Source organism: Schistocerca piceifrons, chromosome 2 (genome assembly GCF_021461385.2).
Source record: "Schistocerca piceifrons isolate TAMUIC-IGC-003096 chromosome 2, iqSchPice1.1, whole genome shotgun sequence".
NCBI classification, from domain to species: Eukaryota; Metazoa; Arthropoda; class Insecta; order Orthoptera; family Acrididae; genus Schistocerca; species Schistocerca piceifrons.
Window position 1 is genome coordinate 99,565,407 of NC_060139.1, and position 22,367 is coordinate 99,587,773.

The window sequence follows — 22,367 nt, forward strand, 5'->3', positions numbered from 1 at the left end:
ACCAGGCGTTAATTCAGTCCCATCTAGATTATGGGAGCCTGGATTACGGTTCAGCATCCCCTTCCACATTGCGGTTGCTGGACCCCATCCTTCACAGTGGGATCTAACTTGCCACTGGAGCTTTCCGGACAAGCCCTGTCAACAGCATACTTGTGGAGGCAGGTGTCCCTCCACTGCGGTTCCGGCGCCAACGATTACTGGCCGCTTATGCTACACATGTTTGTAGCTTGCCCGGGCATCCCAATTATCGTCTCCTGTTCCCTCAGTCTGTCATCCATCTTCCAGAATGGCGGCCCCGGTCGGGTTGTACGATCACAGTTCGCATCAGAGCTCTTCTCTCTGGGCTTGAGGTTTTCCTTCTTCCACCTCTTTTCCAGGCCCCTCTGCGTACACCCCCGTGGTGTGTGCCCCACTCGATTTGGCACAGGGCCCAAAGGACTCTGTCCCTTCTGAGGCCCTCCACCGCCACTTTCTTTCAATCCTTTCCGCGTTTCAAGACTCTGACGTTGTCTATACTGACGGTTCGATGGTTGCTGGTCATGTCGGTTATGCTCTCACTCTAGGGGATCATTATGAACAACACTCATTGCCGGCTGGCTGCAGCGTTTTCACTGCTGAGCTGGTCGCCATCTCTCGCGCCCTAAAGTATATCCACTCGTGCTCAGGTGGGTCTTTTATTATCTGTAGTGACTCCCTGAGCAGTTTACGAGCTATCAACCTGTGATCCTCTCACTCTCACCTGGCGATGGCTATCCAGGAGTCCCTTCATACTCTTGCCCGTTGCAGAAGCTCTGTGGTCTTTGTGTGGACTCCGGGTGATGTCAGCATCCCAGGAAATGAACGTGTTGACTTGCTGGCCAAACAGGCTATCAGTGCACCAGCCTTGGCGATTGGCCTTTCGGAGAGTGACCTCAGGTCAGTTTTGTGGCAGAAGGTACTTCACACCTGGGGTGAAGAATGGCGCACCCTTCCTTTACCCAATAAACTTCGGGCCATCAAGGACGCTACTGGTACGTGGCGCTCCTCCTTACGGGTCTCTCGCAAGGATCTGTTGTTCTCTGCCAGCTGCACATTGGCCGCACCCACATGACGCACAGCTATTTATTGCGCCGTGAGGACCCACCTCTATGTCGCTGTGGGTCAGCTTTGACAGTGGTACTCATTTTGTTGGCCTGCCCCTTTTAATTGTGCTCAGGAAGACGTTTGCGATGCCTGATATGCTGCCTGCACTTTTAACACATGGCACTGCCATGGCAGGCTTAGTTTTGCGTTTTATTCGGGCAGGGGGCTTTTGTCACTTGATCTAATTGTTTGTCCTTTTTTTTGTTACGTCTGGCCTTTGGCCTACGATTTTAGACTGGGTTTTTTAGTGTGTTTCTTAGTGGTTGGCTTTTCCTTTTTTGGTCTCTATGGTTGGCCAACCACTGTCACCCTGTGTAGTTTTAATTCCTTTTGTCTGGTCTCTGTCTGAGTCGTTTTTGTTCAGTGTCGTCTCTTGTGATCTCCATCGCATGTTTTTATTCTTTGTGGGTGTTTAAAGTTCGTGGAAAAAGGGACCGATGGCCCTAGCAGTTTGGTCCCTTCAATCCCACATACCAACCAACCAGTTACTAACAGCTACAGTGTCTGATATTTCAATATCTACTGATTGCGTTCCCATGGTTAAATGTTCTGTCTTCTTGATGTTCATCTTCAGTACCATTTGTTGTTTTCTTCTGTTAATTTTGTTACCATATACGAGATATCTTCTTCATCAATAGCAAACAACACTTGGTCATGTGCGAATAAAGTGGGCTACTCACAGTGGCCTTCTAACTGACTTTCTGTTTTACTACTTTTACTTCTCCAGTTCTCCGAGGTGATTTGTAGATATATGTATATTGAAAGATGTTGGAGGTAAACAACGACCTTGTCTCAATCGTTTGTTTATCTTAAACAATTTATGAATGACAGATCCAGTCATTTTTCCGTGCACATCTTTATATAAGTTACATATACACTGTCCAAAAAAATTAGTGGATCAGGTGAGATATCATACACAATAGACATGTGGTAAGGTGATTTATTCAGATATCGGTTACAATTGTAATTTGTGTGTGATACAGTACAATATTTTGCTGTCTCAACTCTTTACTTGAGGCTTACATGGCGTTTAAGTAGAGTGGAGCACCATGGGGCTACCATAATAGTGAAACACTCATTCTCATCGCCCTCTAATATGGTGTGTGATCATCTCGGATGGCCAGTACAGTTGCGCACCTGCATGGCATGGACTGTATGAGGTTATCAATAAGTTCTTGAGGGATATTTGGTCATTCTCCAACGAGTGCAGTATCCAGCTCTTCAACCGTTGTAGAAAGTGCTGGTCTGGCTGCAGTGCATCTGCCAAGTGCATCCCAGACAGGCTCAATCGGGTTAAGTCCAGTGAACAAGCTGACCACTCCATTCGTTCAGTTACCTCAGCTTGAAGCATGTTGTCCACCAGTGCAGCCCTGTGTGGATGAGCGTTAACGTCCACCAGAAGGAACCCATCTCCTATGGCACCAACGTAGGGCACAACTAAAGGTCGAAGGATCTCCATACCTCTCAGCAGTCAAAGCGCCATTCTGAACGGCATGGAGATCCATACGTCCGCCAATAGTGACTCCTGCCCACACGATTCGTCCACCACCATGATATGGTGATGTTTCCTGCAAATAAGCAGGATTGTTCCGAGTTCCATTTCTTTCCAGATGAGGGAACGACGATTGTCCAGCTGAACATAAAATCTTGACTCATCTGTGAATAGCAACCGGCGCCATTCGTTATGACTCCAATCCTAATGTTCCTTCGCCCAGTTTCTGCAGGCTAAACAGTGTCGTGGTTTTAATGGGACACACAGTATAGGCCTCTGTGCATAGAGGCCACATTCCAGAAGGCGATTTCGGACTGTTTGTGTTGATATTGCACATCCTGTTGCTGCCTGGAGGATGCGTTGCAGCTGAGTTGCATTCAGCCTACTGCCTCGACTGGCTGTTAATCGGAGATAACTGTCATCTCTTGCTGATGTTACTCATGGACAACCTTGGCCTTGACTTCTTTTAACGGTTCCTGGTGTCTAAAGTCGCGTCCAGATCCTGGAAATTACACTTTGGGACACTTCAATAGCTGCAGTCAACTCCCTCTGTGTCTGTCCCCTTCCAACCATCCTATGGCTGTCCATGCCATAGCTTCGAGTAAGTCACATTGACGTTGCATTGCATTACCTGCTCACTACACTATCTGAACCCAGCTGCTTGTGTAATTCGTTTGGTAAACACAACTCAACACCAACCCTCTCTGCAGAAAATTTCCGCTATTACCACTATCTCAGTGACCATAATGTTGTCTCCACTCCATAGAACTGACAGAAAGGCGTCGAACCATTTTAGTTCATTCTGCCGATGACAATATTTCAGAATCTAGATACCTCAACTGATCCTCTAATTTTTTTTGACCAGTGTACTTATTATGTGTAACATATCAATGCTATAAAGTTTTCATGCTTCAGACAGCTTGGCTAGTGGGACACTGTTACGAGTCGTCGCCATTGTTGACTGGTGGCCAATGCTAAATACGAGGGTCACTCCAAAAGAAATGCACACTATTTTTTTTAAATCCAACTTTTATTCTACATGTTTGAAAGTTTTACAGTGTGTAGATTCATTCTTTAGGAACAATATTTCCATTTCTCCACATAATTTCCATCCATCTCAACTGCCTTACGCTGTTTTGGAACCAGCGTCTGTATACCCGCACGGTAAAATTCTGGACCAACCTGTTGGAGCCATTGTTTGGCAGCGTGCACAAAGGAGTCATCATCTTCAAACCTTGTTTCACGAAGAGAGTCTTTCAGTTTCCCAAAGAGATGATAGTCACATGGAGCCAGGTCAGGACTGTGAGGCGGGTGTTTCAGTGTTGTCCACCCGAGTTTTGTGATCGCTTCCATGGTTTTTTGACGGACATGTGGCCGTGCATTGTCGTGCAACAGCAAAACATCCTGCTTTTGCCAATGTGGTCGAACACGACTCAGTCGAGCTTGCAGTTTCTTCAGTGTCGTCACATATGCATCAGAATTTATGGTGGTTCCACTTGGTATGATGTCCACAAGCAAGAGTCCTTCGTAATCGAAAACACCGTAACCATAACTTTTCCAGCAGAAGGTGTCGTTTTGAATTTTTTTTTCTTGGGTGAATTTGCATGATGCCACTCCATTGATTGCATCTTCGTCTCTGGTGAAAAATTCACAATTCTTCCAAGAAATTCATCTCCACAATTCTTGTACTGTTCCAAAAGTTCGCTGCATACCGTTTTTCTTGTTTCCTTGTGAGCCACTGTTCTGGGAACCCAACTGGCACAAACCTTTTTTAACGCCAACACTTTCAGTATTTTGCAAACACTTCCTTCCCCTATCCCAACATAGCGTGACAATTCGTTCACTGTGATGTATCTGTCAACAGTCACCAATTCGTTAACTCTCTGCACATTGTCTGGAGTGTGTGCAGTATGAGGCCTTCTGCTGCGAGGACAATCCTCAAAATTGCCATGCCCACTTTCATCACATAACCCGCTTGCCCACCAATTAACTGTACTGCGATCGACAGCAGCATCTCTATACACCTTTTTCAACCTCTTGTGGATGTTTCCCACTGTCTCGTTTTCACAGCACAGGAATTCTATGACAGTAAGTTGTTTCTGACGAACGTCAAGTGTAGCAGCCATCTTGAAGACATGCAGTGACGGCGCCACTCATGGGAACAGGTTGAACTAAGTTTGAAAACAAGTGGGAAGGATGTATCTACATACTGTAAAACTTTCACACATGCAGAATAAAAACTGTATTTTTACAAAAATAGTGTGCATTTCATTTGGAGTGACCCTTGTAGAAACATATAAATCATAGCAGGTTTGTAAGAAACGTCGATAAGGTGTTGGTACATTGGTCTGGATCTGCAAAGAGTAAAATAATTAGAAGTCTTTGGCAAAAATGGTTGTACAGGATTCTTCTTGGCTGCATATATATAATTATAAACAGATAGCTATTGAGACCTTAGACTTAAGGGGGGAGGCACCGCCATAAATGGTAAAATACCGGTGGTTACAGGTGTTGGAGCAGCACCTTTTTTAGGCTAGGTAAGATAGAGAGATTTCAAGTTCTACGAGGAGTCAGGATTGAAACAAATCTTCAGTTTAGGAAAGAAATTAAACAGCACAATTCTAGCACATTGGATCACCAATCACAGCCGTCAATTATAAATTTTCACCAATCACAAGAAATTTTGTCTCCACCAAGTTGTGTCTCAGTCCTAGGTTATTGCATTGATGAATTAAAGTCACCCAACCCAGTTGACATAATCTGCCTCTCTGAACACCATGTGACCACTGGTATAGGAACTAGGCCTAAGCACAATGAGAAACTCAGACAGGAGAGTACTACAAATGTTAGAATAAGCAAAGGTTCTCATAAAAGTATAATTAAAAATAATGTAAGTATATTTCATCAAAATATTGGGAGTTTAAAGAATAAAATAGATGAGCTTTTGGTTTGTTTAGAAGATTTAGAAGCTGAGGATGAAATAGATATACTATACCTGTCTGAGCATCACATTGTTACTGATATGGATAAGGTAAATGTAAGTGGATATAAGCTCTCTGCACATGTTATTAGAGAAAATATGGAGGAAGGAGGAGTTGCCATATATGTCAAAAGTTATCATTGTGCAAAAAATATAGAAACAAAAAAGTTTTGTGTAGAGAAACATATAGAAGCATGTGCCTGTGAGCTTAAATTAAATAAAGGCACATTTATAATTGTAACTGTATATAGGTCCCCATCAGGAAATTTTCATCTATTTCTGAAAAATTTGGACTCCTTGTTGTGCTATCTGTCAGACATGGGGAAGCAAATCATTATTTGTGGGGACTTCAATGTAGATTCTCTGAAAGAGGGTAATAGGAAAAGGACCTTGGAGTATTACTCGGTTCTTTCAATTTGACATTCGTTATAGATTTTCCTACTTGGGTGGTAAACGATAGCAGCTCACTGATAGATAACTTCTTTATAGACCAAGATAGGTTTAACCAGATAAATGCTCAGCCTGTTGAGAATGGTCTTTCTGATCATGGTGCACAGCTAGATACAATATATGACATAGCTCCGTTCAGCAGTACTAAACAGTCCTCCAAAGTAGTACGTTCAGTCAACGATTTAATAATTGCAAATTTCAGGGAAAGCCTACACCAGTTAGACTGGGATGAGGTGTACCATGAACCTGATGCCAATTTAAAATATAATTTATTTCATGACACTTTTGTAAATGCATTTTAAAACTGCTTCCTCAAGAAAATAGTTAAATATACTCGTAAGAAACCATGTAACAAACCATGGCTTACTAAGGGAATAAAAATATCTTGTAACCGGAAAGGGAAATGTTTCTGACAGCAACAAAGAGTAGTGGCCCAGAAACTATCAAACATTATAAAAACTAGTGTGCTATATTAAGAAAAGTTATTAAAAAATCCAGAAGTATGTGTATCATGTCTGAAATCAGCAACTCTGATAATAAAATTAAAACAATTTGGAATATTATTAAAAGAGAAACAGGTCAACCAAGAGCACATGAAGATAGTTTTACCATCAAATTGAATGAAAACTTTACGAACAAAAAGTCAGAAGCTGAAAATATTTTTAATAATCATTTTCTAAATGTTGTGGATATAATGGGATCCAGGTGTTCATTAGAAGATGCTAGGCTGTTAATGGAAGAGGCCATACCTATGCAATTTGATACAATTGAAAGCTCACCCACTTCTCCCTCTGAAATTAGGAAAATAATAAACTTGCTTAAAAGCAAAAACTCACATGGAATTGATGGCATTTCCAGCAAAAAAATTCTAAAAGCTTGTTTTCAACAGATAAGTAAGATTCTCAGCCACCTGTGTAATAGCTCTCTGGAACAGGGCATTTTCCCTGATAGACTGAAATATGCTATTGTTATACCTTTGCATAAAAAAGGGGATAGATCTGATGTCAACAATTACCATCCAATCTCCCTTCTAACAGCTTTATCCAAAATTTTTGAGAAAGTAATGTATTCAAGAGTAGCTTCACATATCTGTAAAAATGAAGTACTAACAAAATGTCAGTTTGGTTTCCAGAAAGGTTTTTCAACAGAAAATGCCATATATGCTTTCACCAATCAAATTTTGAATGATCTGAATAACCGAACACCACCCATTGGGATTTTTTGTGATCTCTCAAAGGCTTTTGATTGTGTAAATCATGAAATTCTGCTAGACAAGCTCAAGTATTGTGGCATGAGTGAGACAGTGCATAAATGGTTTAATTCATACCTGACTGGAAGAGTGCAGAAAGTTGAAATAAGCAATTCTCACAATATGCAAAGATTAGCACATTCCTCAAGCTGAGGAACTATCAAGAATGGGGTTCCACAAGGGTCAGTCTTGGGTCCTTTGTTGTTCATAATATATATTAATGACTTGCCATTCTATATTCATAAAGAGGCAAAGTTAGTTCTCTTTGCTGGTGATACAAGTACAGTAATCACACCTGACAAACAAGAATTAACTGATGAAATTGTAAATAATGTCTTTCAGAAAATTACCAAGTGGTTCCTTGTAAATGGACTCTCATTGAATTTTGATAAGACACAGTACATACAGTTCCGTACAGTAAATGGTATGACGCCATTAATAAATATAGACCTTAATCAGAAGCATATAGCTAAAGTAGAATATTCAAAATTTTTAGGTGTGTCCATTGATGAGAGATTAAATTGGAAGAAACACATTGATGATCTGCTGAAACGTTTGAGTTCAGCTACTTATGCAATAAGGGTCATTGCAAATTTTGGTGATTAACATCTTAGTAAATTAGCTTACTACGCCTATTTTCTCTCATTGCTTGGATATGGCATCATATTTTGGGGTAATTTATCACTGAGGAATAAAGTATTTATTGCACAAAAGCGTGTAATCAGAATAATAGCTGGAGTCCACCCAAGATCATCCTGCAGACATTTATGTAAGGATGTAGGGATATTCACAGTAGCTTCTCAGTATATATTCTCTCTTATGCAATTTGTTATTAACAACCAAACTCAATTCAAAAGTAATAGCAGAGTGCATAACTACAATACTAGGAGAAAGGATGATCTTCACCATTCAAGATCTAACTTTGGCACAGAAAGGGGTGAATTATACTGCCACTAAAGTCTTTGGTCACTTACCAAATAGTATCAAAAGTCTGACAGATAACCAACAAGTATTTAAGAAGAAATTAAAAGAATTTCTGAATGACAACTCCTTCTACTCCACAGAGGAATTTATAGATATAAATTTTAAAAAAGGAAAAAAAAATTATTTAAAAAATTTAAAAAACAACAAAAATAAAAAGTTGTTATATTAACTTAATTATGTTGTTAAATTAATTATGTCATGTATTGGAAAATTTGACTCGTTCCACATCGTTACGAAATATCGTATTCATGATCCATGGAACTAGTATTAATCCATTCTAATCTAATCTCTAATCTTAGGCCATACGTTACTAAGTGCCTTGTTAGAGGTTGCTTCCTATCAGCTGAAGGCTGTGCTAATTTACTACTGGACGTTCCGAGCAAGAGTGGACAAGAGCTCACTAGAAACTTGATACAAGCTGTGGAGCAGGGATAGCAGCGCTGGTCGCGACTCGCGGGTCCAATGGTACTTATACAGACCGCGGTCGATAATTGCAACCCCTAACAAGTGTGGTATCTAACGTTGATACCAAACTTCCGACTGCATCTATATTTGGTGCTAACAAATTTCTCTTTCAAGAACCGTTGCCAGTCTCTATTCTATATCCTCTCTACTTGAGTCATCATCAGTTATTTTGCTGCCCACATAACAAAACTCGTTTACTACTTTCAGTCTCATTTCCTAATCTTTCCCTTAGCATCACCTGATTTAATTCGACTACATTCCGTTATCCATGTTTCGCTTTTGTTGGCATTCATCTTATATCCTCCTTTTGACACACTGTTCATTCTGTTCAACTACTCCTCTAAGACCAGCAGAATTACAGTGTCATTAGCAAAACTAAAAGTGTTTATTTCTTCTCCATGAACATTAGTTCCTATTCCAGATTTTTCTTTTGTTTCCTTTACTACTTGCTCATTGTACAAATTGAATAACATCAGCAATAGGCTACGACCCTGTCTCACTCCCGTGTCAACCCCTTCTTCACTTTAATGCCACTCAACTCTTATAAGTGCTGTTTGGCTTCTGCACAAGTTGTAAATAGTCTTTAGCTTCCTGTATTTTATCCCTGCCACCTTCTGAATTTCGAAGCCAACATTGGCAAAAGCTTTCTCCAAGTCTACAAACGCTGTAAACGTAAGTTTGCCTTTTCTTACCCTATCATCGAAGATAATTCGTAAGGTCGGTATAGCCTCATTTCTCCAGAATCTAAACTGATCTTCCCCAAGGTCGGCTTCCAGCAGTTTTCCATTCTTCTGTGAAGAATTCATGTTAGTATTTTGCAACCATGATTTATTAAACTGGTAGTTCGGTAATGTTTACACCTGTCAGCACCTGCTTTCTTTGGAATTGGAATTATTGTACCTTCTTGAAATTTAAGGGCATTTCCCCCATTTCACACATTGTCCTCACCAGATGGAAGAGTTCGGTCATGGCTGGCTCCTCCAATGGTATCAGTAGTTCTCATAGAATGTCATCTACTCCCAGGGTCTTGTTTCAACGTAGATCTTTCAGAGCTCTGTCACATTCTTCTCACAGCATCATATCTCCCATTTCACCTTCATCTACATCCTTTTCCATCTCTACAATATTGTCTTTAAATTCATCTCCCTTGCAAAACCTTCTATATACCTACTCCACCTTTCAGCTTTCCCTTCTTTACTTAGAAGTGGTTTTCCATCTGAGCTCTTGATTTTCATACAGTTGCTCCCCTTTTCTCCAAACGCCTCTTTATTTTTCCCCATGTGTGGTATCTATCTTTTCCCTGGCAATATATACTTCTAACTCCCTGCATTTATCCTCTAGCCATTTTGCACTTCCTGTCATTCTCAGTATTTAAATGTTCGTGTTCCTTTTTGCCTACTTCACTTGGTGCATTTTTATATTTTCTCTTTTCATCAGTTAAATGCCATATCTCTTGTGATATCCAAAGGTTTCTTAAAGGCCTTGTCTTTTTACCTATTTGGTTCTCTGCTGCCTTCACTATTTCATCTCTCAAATCTACTCATTCATCTTCTTCTCTATTCCTTTCGCCTGTTCTAGTCAATTGTTGCCTAATGCCCCTCTGAAACTCTCAAAAACCTCTGGTTCTTTCAACTTATCCATTTGTCATCTCCTTAATTTCAGTTTGTTCAATTTTAATCTACATTTTCTAACCAATAAATTGTAGTCAGAGTCTCCGCATGGCACTCAGAATGTCTTACAGTTCATAATCAAGTTCCAAACTCTCTCTCTCTTGCCATTAAATAATCAATCTGAAGCCTTCTGGTGTCTCCAGATCACTTCTGTGTATACAAGCTCTTGTATGATTCTTAAACCAAGAGTTAGTGATGATTAAATTGTGCTCTGTGCTAAATTCTGCCAGGCAGCTCCCTATTTTACTCCTTTCTTCCAGCCTATATTCACCTACTATTTTTCCCTCTCTTCCTTTTCCTACTGGCAAACTCATAGCCCCCATCACAGTTAAATTTTGTCTCTCCTTTAACTATCTGAATAATTTATTTTATGTTATACACTTTTTCAATCTCTTCATCATCTGCAGAGCTAGTTGACATACACTCTTGGAAATTGAAATAAGAACACCGTGAATTCATTGTCCCAGGAAGGGGAAACTTTATTGACACATTCCTGGGGTCAGATACATCACATGATCACACTGACAGAACCACAGGCACATAGACACAGGCAACAGAGCATGCACAATGTCGGCACTAGTACAGTGTATATCCACCTTTCGCAGCAATGCAGGCTGCTATTCTCCCATGGAGACGATCGTAGAGATGCTGGATGCAGTCCTGTGGAACGGCTTGCCATGCCATTTCCACCTCGCGCCTCAGTTGGACCAGCGTTCGTGCTGGACGTGCAGACCGCGTGAGACGACGCTTCATCCAGTCCCAAACATGCTCAATGGGGGACAGATCCGGAGATCTTGCTGGCCAGGGTAGTTGACTTACACCTTCTAGAGCACGTTGGGTGGCACGGGATACATGCGGACGTGCATTGTCCTGTTGGAACAGCAAGTTCCCTTGCCGGTCTAGGAATGGTAGAACGATGGGTTCGATGACGGTTTGGATGTACCGTGCACTATTCAGTGTCCCCTCGACGATCACCAGTGGTGTACGGCCAGTGTAGGAGATCGCTCCCCACACCATGATGCCGGGTGTTGGCCCTGTGTGCCTCGGTCGTATGCAGTCCTGATTGTGGCGCTCACCTGCACGGCGCCAAACACGCATACGACCATCATTGGCACCAAGGCAGAAGCGACTCTCATCGCTGAAGACGTCACGTCTCCATTCGTCCCTCCATTCACGCCTGTCGCGACACCACTGGAGGCGGGCTGCACGATGTTGGGGCGTGAGCGGAAGACGGCCTAACGGTGTGCGGGACCGTAGCCCAGCTTCATGGAGACGGTTGCGAATGGTCCTCGCCGATACCCCAGGAGCAACAGTGTCCCTAATTTGCTGGGAAGTGGCGGTGCGGTCCCCTACGGCACTGCGTAGGATCCTACAGTCTTGGCGTGCATCCGTGCGTCGCTGCGTTCCGGTCCCAGGTCGACGGGCACGTGCACCTTCCGCCGACCACTGGCGACAACATCGATGTACTGTGGAGACCTCACGCCCCACGTGTTGAGCAATTCGGCGGTACGTCCACCCGGCCTCCCGCATGCCCACTATACGCCCTCGCTCAAAGTCCGTCAACTGCACATACGGTTCACGTCCACGCTGTCGCGGCATGCTACCAGTGTTAAAGACTGCGATGGAGCTCCGTATGCCACGGCAAACTGGCTGACACTGACGGCGGCGGTGCACAAATGCTGCGCAGCTAGCGCCATTCGATGGCCAACACCGCGGTTCCTGGTGTGTCCGCTGTGCCGTGCGTGTGATCATTGCTTGTACAGCCCTCTCGCAGTGTCCGGAGCAAGTATGGTGGGTCTGACACACCGGTGTCAATGTGTTCTTTTTTCCATTTCCAGGAGTGTATAAACTTGTATTACTGTGATACAATAAAGCCTGTTTTGCAGCCAAGATTTTTGTATCTCCACAGAACAATATGTTTCATTGTGCAGCGCTATAGAGCACACTATGTAAGGCCAGTGCTGGACAGATACCCCATACCTCATGTAACAGACTTCATTAATATAACACGTGAACGCCGAGATATTTACCGTCATTGATTGTGAGAAAGAGTACTCACAGATACTGCTCACCCCAGAAGATGTGAAAGAAACAGCCATCATTACCCTGTTTGGTCTGTTTGAGTATCAATACATCCCTTACAGTTCAAAGAACACAGTGTAAACCTGACAACTGTTCATTCAGTGCTTTAGTAGGACCTGTACTTACCAGCACTCAGTACCAGTAGTTATAGGGTTGACCATATAGAGTACCAGAAGTACTAATACCTGCAACTCTATGGCAATACCAGTCCTACAATTCTTTAAAAATTCTATGAATTTTCTGAGTTGGTCAGTTAACAGAAAATAATCTCATATGCTATATCTAATAATGAGTGAGACATTAATATTAAAGACAGATATTATCGTTTGCAGTACATTACAAAGGACTACAAAGAAAAATGTGCTTCAGCAATGACATTAACCATCATCGACCGCTTATACCAAACCAAGTTAAATGTTAATCAGTAATAGTCAATACAATACCTCAATGTTTAGCTTTCAGACAAAGATCTAATCTATGTTTTATCTTAAAGAGACCCATTATGTCTAGAGTTTGTTTACATTTGAAAGAGAATCTCTATTCCAGTAGCATTTGGTACGGTGACTTATTAGGAACCAGTAGTTATGTATCTGGGCATCAAATAAGAAGCAAATGAGTTTACTAAAGAGATTAAAACAAAATAAATGTGCCGAAACCGGTGAAGGTGAAAATAATATTGCAAATATTTTGAATAAAGATAGTGACAGTGCTGAAAGTGCAGCGAAAAGGCCCATTTCAGTGGAGAGTGTAGTAGGTGCCTCTGAAAGCTCTTCAAGAAACTGTTTAACATGGTCATTCAATGACACTACTCTTTTGCCTCACTGTTGTATCTCAGATCAATGGGGTTATTTTAATGCTGAGAATCCATGAATAATTATTAATAAATATAACTTAGGATGTAAGATATGTTCAGAAGTAAATTTTATTCCTAACAAGCCGCAGGGACTTCATATTTCACTGTGTAACTTAGCAAATATCTTAGTTACAGCACTGTGAACCAGTTTTTGTGCTAAAAACAAGACAATGTGGAATAACGAATGTCTTTTTTTGCTGGTATTGTAATTATTTACATCATTGTTCCTTCTGAAGTGCAATTAATGTTTTACAACAATCTTCATAAGGGAATAAATGTACTGTGAAGCAGTAGTTAGAATGTCCAACTTCCTAAACAGATGTCTACAAGATGATCTTGGATGAGCACACATATTATTCTTACAGAGTGCTTTTGAGCAATCAAGACTTTCTTTTTTAAAGATGGGTTCCCACAGAACGTTATTCCAAGTGACATCTCTGAATGAAAATATGCAAAATATGTCTACTTGCTGATTTCTCTGTCCCCAAGATTTGCAATGTGACTGAACTAAGTTGTTTTAGGAGTTTCAAAGTGTGCTTTTTCCACTTTAAATTCTCATCAATATGGACACCTAAGGATTTTGAGGTGTCAACAGTATTTATTATTTCTTCACAATGTGTTATGCTTGTCATTGGTTTAGTAAACCCTGTCATCTGCAAAAACAACTAATTCTGCATGTTGTATACCAACAACCAATGAAATTCAGTTTAAGAGAAGCCTAAAGGATTTATTGGTGGCCAACTCCATCTACTCCATTGATGAATTTCTCAGTAGAACCAACTGATTTCTGTGTGTGTATATATATATATATAAAGTACAATATAACTTCTGTGCAATTTCAGTGCAGTAATGTATTCATTGTAAATAAGTGTGTGTGTGTGTGTGTGTGTGTGTGTGTGTGTGTGTGTGTGTGTGTGTGTGTGTGTGTGTGTTAAAAAGTGTTAAAAAGTGTTAAAAAGTCAACAACTGCGTTTGAGGAAAAATATTCGTGAACATAAATTAAGTAAATCATACATATTTGCATCCGAAATGGTAGAATTAACGAAAAAGCAATAGTTAGAACCAGGAGCTATAAAAATGCAACAAGAAGAAGATAAAACTACTGCTCGTGTTTTTTGTACAGCTTAAAAAATTGCAAAATATCAAAGACGTTATAGTGATATGACAGTTGATGTAGATATCCACTCTCTTTAACAGGCTCGATATGAAGTGAATAAATAATATAAATTTCTCTTGCACTAATATCGTATCTCATATCGCTAAAAGACTGCGTGAAAGGATCATGAAATGTGCTGTAAAAAACAAATAGAAAATAAATGTATTAATAGAGGAACCTACCACACTATAGATATGGTTGAACTATACAGTGGAACAGCTTCTAGTGTTACTACTGCTCTTTTAAAAAAAATTCAGCTTCTTTGGAATGAGTAAGGAATATTGAAAAGAATGTGTTATATGTTTTTTTATGTGATGGTGCCTAAACAATGATGAACATAAACAATGGTGTAGGGGCACAACTTAAAAATTTGTATTGTATACTGGCATTTTAGCAACCACTGACTGGCTCCATCATAGAAGTCCATGGAATAAATTACATTCCGATGTTTGTAGAAAACCTGTATGTGCTAAACAATCAGTTTCCTAAGAACCAAAGGGAACTAAACCCCTGTGTCAAAGCTTAAGGGCAGTGAATGTTGCATATTGGTGAAATTTTTGCAGTTCCATGGTTTTCATTGTGAAAAAGATCTCTACAAGCTGTATAGATGAACTTACATATTGTTTGACACATTCAGAAAACAATTTGGAATAATTTATTGGAAAGCTTTGACAGTTTATATTCGTATTTCTACAAGGCTGTGAATGAAGTTTCAAGACATCAGAAAGAAAGAGGCAAATATTCTGGTTTACAGAAATATTTTGTAGGTGCTGAGTTTGTATAAAATGTTGGAACAATTTGGATGCATTGATAGAATAGGTGACCTACATGTGAGCTTCAAAAGATGGAAATGAGACTCCTAACAGCAGACAAACTGATATAAAGAAGTGTTAGAGTATTTCAGTCATTACAGCAAAATCCTGGTCATTATGTCAACGTAGATAACAGTATGACTAAATTAAGAGAATTCAGATCTGTGCCTCTGTCAGGAGCCAATAAAAAGCAAATCATTCATGTGGGAAAGTTTTACAGGACTCTTCCTGCCAATTTAGAATCAGTATTGTTAACTACTCAGTACTCTTACACTGGAATGTCTCAGGGTTTGCAAAATAGTAGTAGTTATTATCTCCTCTGTCATGTAACTGTGTTAAGTACATGTGAATGGATCAAGAACTTAGATAAAATGTGTGGAGAAGAAAATAGAGTTAATTTCTGCAAACAGTCTCAGACAACAGGAAAATTATAATAGCTTTCGGGAAGTACAAGGTATATAGAAATATTGAAAGGAAGCCTTTTGATCAACTGCCACTGCTTTGTGCTTCAGACACTATTGCTATATCAACAGTTGAGTTTTGAATGCTCATTTATCTCCATGAGTGAGAGTATAGCCCCTTCAATAAGTGCTCTTTTGGTGGATCGTATGTCTAATTTGATGTACGTCAATTTAAATGGACCTCCTCTTTCTGACTTCAACCTACTACCATATGCGAAATCCTGGCTTACAACTAGGGGGCCATCAGCAGAGGAAGCCCCTGCTGTAAAATAAAAATGACACCAGAGTAACATCTCTTCAAGCCTGTCTGGAAAATTTTGAAGGATTAAGTGAGTACCAGAAATTGTATTTTTCCAACTAAAGCCCTGGATTCTTAAACCAAGTTCTTCGTATTCTGTTATTTAGATGACATCCTAGTGTTCACCATCTCACTGTAACAACACAGATTACATTTCAGGCAGCTCTTTCAATTACAAAGGTAACACAAGACAGTCTTAAATAAAGACAAATGTTTAGGCAGAGAGAATGTGGACATCCTTGGTTTCAGAATGTCAGCAGCAGGCATCCTGCCATCTCACCAGAGAGAGTGTTTAGCAATCAAAATATACCAGTTCTGCATACCTACAAGGGACTAAAACTCTTTTTGGGAATGCTAAACTAGTACCATCAGCACATGCCCATAGTCACAGCACTAAAAGTGATGTGTCGGCAGAAGTGCCGACACAGTGTGTCTTGAGGAGACCGAAATGCACGCTATAAGCTCACGCAGGATGGCGTGAGGTCTGAAACAGGATACATAATGAATGCTATAAAGAAAAGTACATAGCTTCTGGAATACTTAACTTTAATCCATCATTTGTATACAGCGTTCTTGATGATACAAGTGAGACTCTCTCTAGAAATGGTTAATGGCGCCTTGCTAGGTCGTAGCCATGGACTTAGCTGAAGGCTATTCTAACTATCTCTCGGCAAATGAGAGAAAGGCTTCGTCAGTGTAGTCGCTAACAAAGTCGTCCGTACAACTGGGGCGAGTGCTAGTACGTCTCTCGAGACCTGCCGTGTGGTGGCGCTCGGTCTGCGATCACTGACAGTGGCGACACGCGGGTCCGACATGTACTAATGGACCGCGGCCGATTTAAAGCTACCACCTAGCAAGTGTGGTGTCTGGCGGTGACACCACAAAAAGCACCGCTGACAGACATCTTAAAATGTAAGTAATCTGAAAGACAAAAAGTGAAGTAACCACAGGATCAGTTAGATGTGTTCCATAAACTCAAGGACTACCCAGCTCATGCTGTGCTTCTTACACATCCTTATCATGACACACCAATACTATTAATGGTAGACGCCAGCATTGCAGCAGCATGTCAGAGGAACAACGCAACCATTGGCACTCTTTTTAACAGCTGCTCATTCAACCACAGCAAACGTGGAGTGCAAAACATAGGAAACTGTACACAATCTACATACAGTACCCATTTCAGAGGCTCAGTAGAAGGAAATCGTTTCATAGTCTACACTTATTGCACTCTATTAACAGCGTTTTTTGCTGTGGACCACGGCTAGCCAAGGAACTGTCAGTAGTATACATCTTGCAGTTCACCATCAACATAACTCACATCAGTGGTAAACACAACAATGTAGTGAACTTCTTCTCGCACTGCTGCGCTAAGGTGCAGGCTATTCCAGGAAAATAAATTGCAGAGTGACAACAGGCAGACAGCAGGCTGCAACAACTACTTGTGCAGCAAAATTCCGCACTCAACCTAACGCAGTTTTACATGCCTCTAACTACAACCAATGTTGTGGTGTAACATGGCCCACAACATGCAGTTCCCATGTACACCACAAGAGTTTTGACATCAGATATTTGTGGCCTTCCATAACATAGAGCATCTGATGTCAAGGCATCAGTCAAGTTGGTCACCTAGAAGGTTATTTGGCCACGCATAAAGAACGATTGCTGTCAATGTGTATAATCCTATGAGATCTGTCAGCAGAACAAGATTGCCAGTCACAGCTTGGCGCCATTAGGTGCAATGCATGTGTATGTGGATTTGGTAAGACTGTTCCCATCACAGATATGGAAGCAGAACTGTTGGAAGAGCCCTGATTTCGAACTGGATCACAAGATTTAAGGATATCCCTAACAACTGATGGTGGGAGACAGTTCAAGTCTCAGTGTTCCACGAGTTCCTGCATCAATGTGATTGCAACCATATCAGAAGCACCAACTAAGTTCCACAGAGTCTTAAAAGCAGCTTTAATATCCAACAATGGCCAGTGAGCAGAATCAAAATCACTAGTGCTGTTAGGTCTAAGAACAGTGGTTAAAAATGACCAGAACTGCTCCACAGTACAGATGGTGCATGGAGAACAATTATGACTCTGCTGATCTCATCCCTACCAAACCACAGCATGTTCCAACAACAGGAGCCATGGTATAGTCAGCCAATGGATAATGTCAAATCTAACCAAAAGAATGTAGAAAGCTGTACTTAGTAATTCAACCAGTGTAGTCTGGGAACATTCTGACTGGAGAGGATAAATGTAAGGGGTTCCCCAAGGCTCAGTCTTAGGTATATTATTGTTCCTTATATAAGATTAGATTAGATTTACTTTCATTCCAATTGATCCATAGTGAGTAGGTCATCCAGGATGTGGAACATGTTGGAAAAACAACAATACATGACAGATATTTACAACTCAAACAAATAAGCTAATGTACCATTCCACAGGTCCCAAGTGGAATGATTGTCATTTTTTAATGAACACTATATGAAAGAATCATTTTACAAATACAAATGCACTGAATTTAAAATAAAAAAGGTTTTTTATTTATTTATAATGTAATAAACGTGTAATACAACTACTATAATACTTATTTACAATGAACACATTACTGCACTGAAATTGTGCAGAAGTTATATTGTACTTATATATATATATATATATATATATATATATATATATATATATATATATATATATATATATATATATACAGAAATCAATTGGTTCTACTGAGAAATTCATCAATGGAGTAGATGGAGTTGGCCACCAATAAATCCTTTAGGCTTCTCTTAAACTGAATTTCATTGGTTGTTGGTATACAACATGCAGAATTAGTTGTTTTTGCAGATGACCGGGTTTACTAAACCAATGACAAGCATAACACATTGTGAGGAATAATAAATATTGTTGACACCTCAAAATCCTTAGGTGCCCATATTGATGAGAATTTAAAGTGGAAAAAGCACACTTTGAAACTCCTAAAACAACTTAGTTCAGTCACATTGCAAATCTTGGGGACAGAGAAATCAGCAAGTAGACATATTTTGCATATTTTCATTCAGAGATGTCACTTGGAATAACGTTCTGTGGGAACCCATCTTTAAAAAAGAAAGTCTTCATTGCTCAAAAGCACTCTGTAAGAATAATGTGTGTGCTCATCCAAGATCATCTTGTAGACATCTGTTTAGGAAGTTGGACATTCTAACTACTGCTTCACAGTACATTTATTCCCTTATGAACATTGTTGTAAAAAATTAATTGCACTTCAGAAGGAACAATGATGTAAATAATTACAATACCAGCAAAAAAAGACATTCGTTATTCCACATTGTCTTGCTTTTAGCACAAAAACTTGTTCACACTGCTGCAACTAAAATTTTTGCTAACTTACACGGTGACATAAAATAACTGACAGACAGTAAAGTAAAATTTGAAAACAAACTGAAAAGGTTTTGCTTTGACAACTCCTTTTTATTTATTTTATTTTATGTATTTATTTAGCATGTGTGTCATCATACAAACGATATTGCACTTGTCATACATAGAAATTAACAATATAGAATATACAAAATGAAATTGTCTACAATTGGATTTGTCATACACAGAAATTAAAATATAGAATGTACAAAATGAAATTGTCTATAATAAATGACAGCAAACTTACAGTTTCTTTCCACATACATGGTTTATAGTAATTTGTTTCTCAGTAATAGTATATAACTAGTACTATAGATGGTAAAGTATAATAAAGGCTGAAACAATCGAAGATGGAAAATTTTGGTGGTTAGTAAGTAAAGTCATTTTCTTGTTCTTCAAGATATTCATTTATTGAGTAGCAACATTTATTAATTAAAAATTTTCTAAGTTCCAATTTCAAATTTGTATTGTCCTTTAAATCTTTAATGTACTGAGGCAGTGCATTATAGAGCTTAATGCCCATGTGGCTTACATCCTTCTGAGTTCGTGTTCTTCTTACTTGTTCTATGTGGAGACCATTCTTGTTCCTTGTGTTATAGTTGTGACAGTGTGCATTTCTGTGGAGATTGCTTAGATTAGCTTTGGTTAAGTGTACATATTTAAGTATATATAGACTGATGGCAGAGTAAGTATTCCTAACTTTTTGAAAACAGATCTGCAGTGAGCTTGTGTCGGACTGTGGGTAATTATTCGAACAGCCCATTTTGTAAAATAAAAATGTCTTTCAAATTAGATTTTGAGCTGACCCAGAACACTATTCCAAATGAGGCAACATAATGAAAGTATCCGAAGTACGCCATTGATGCCTTCTAGGGTGCAAACATTTGCAATAACTATCAGTGCAAAGCAGGCTGAGTTAAGTCTGTGTGTAAGAAATTTTTCATGGTGTTTCCAATTCATAGCTTCATCTATATGCATTCCTAACACTTTTCCAAAATGCACTCTCTCTATTAGTCTGTCATCCAGTTCTAGATTAATGCCTACATCCTGAATCATTTTACCAAACTGTATGTAATTTGTTTTCTTTGCATTGAGTGTGAGGAGTGTGTTCAGGTTGGTTGCACCAATAATCACACCCCTTTAGCAGTAGTTCATTTATTAACCTTAACATATACAAGGATCACAAAGAACTAAACATGGCGGAACAGCCAAAGATAATGCTTAGAGTCCAAAGGTGAATGCATATCGATGTTGGTGTCGATTTCATCGGCGCCACAAGTGTAAGTTTATTTGCACTGAACCAAGTCTCAATACTTCTTAGGATTTTGTCAGTAGTTGACTGTAACGAGTTTTTAAAGTCGCTCACTATCAGAATTGTGTCATCTCATATAGCACAATTTTGGCTGTACCATATTGTAACGGTAAATGATTGACGTATATGAGAATGAGTAGCAGCCCTAAGATGCTGCCCCAGGGTGTTCCTAAAGGAACTATTTTTGCTTCTGAAACTAACCTTATTTTTTTATTTGAATTTACAGTTTTGAGCTCTACAATCTGAGATCTGTTTTTGAGATATGACTCAAACCACATTTTACCTCTTCCTCTAATACCTACTGCTTCCAGCTTATCAAGGAGGATTTCATGGCAGACCGCATCGAAAGCTTTAGATAAATCTAAATTGATTTCTACTACACTTTTGTTTTTCTCCGAATTTTTAATTATTTCTTGAGTGTAGTCTATGACTGCAGTTTCTGTGCTTCGTTTTGCACGAAAACCATGTTGATTACTATTCCAAAATTTATTATTGTCTAGGTAACTAGTGACTCTCAATTTCGTCAATTACCCAATTGGAGGAAGCAGGAAGAAGTGATATGGGGCGGTAGTTTTCTATTTTATGTCTGTCTCCATTTTTAAATAGTGGCCTCACTTTTGAGATCTTCAGTCGCTGAGGAAACACACATTCACTAAAGGATAAATTTGCAATACGTGCTAAAGGTTTTGCAATCTGCACTGCAGTCCTTATTATGATTGAAACTGGTACTTCATCAACACCCACTGCCATTTTTGGTTTTAAGCTTCTAATCACTCTAATTACTTCCTGTTCATTTGTTGAAGGAATATTCATGCTGCAGACAACCCTTGGAGCATGTGTTATTTTTTGTTTTGTGAAGTTTACGTTTAGTGAATGTGATACATTTAAAAAATAGTTATTAATATGGTTTACCATTTCCTTCTTTTCTATATTGCAATTTTCACTGCTTTTGAGTATTATTTCTTCCTCTTCTCCCAAGGTAGTAGTTTCATTCCTCACAATGTCCCAGCTAGTTTGTGGTTTGTTGTCTGAGTTACTGATTAAATTGGCATTATATAGCAACTTTGCCTTTGCTATTGCCTTTTAGTATATTTTCTGTATGTTTTTAGATATTCTACAAACTGTGTATCTGAGCAACTTTTAATTTCTTGGTTCAGTCTTTTCATGGTTACACTGGAAATCCTGATGCCTGTAGTTATCCAAGGTTTGTGTGCTTTTTGTTCTGAAGACTCGGACCTCACCAACTTCTTAGGGAAACACATTTCAAATTGTGACATGAATATCGAAGAAAACGTATTATATGCCTTGTTTTCACTTCATTCTGATCTCACATCTGTCCAGCTTTCATTGGTTGGACATTAAACAAGATGTGTGCAGTTTTCTTTAGAAAAAATTCTTTTATAAGTGTGGCAATATGTTTTTTTTTCACATGCATTTTGGAAACAGTAAGCACAAGAGCATTGTGATCAGATAAACCAAGGTCAGTGTTATTTACCTCCATTTCAGTGGAATCTATGTTTGAGAATATATTATCTGTGAGGGTCTGTGATGTGTGTGTTATTCGGGTA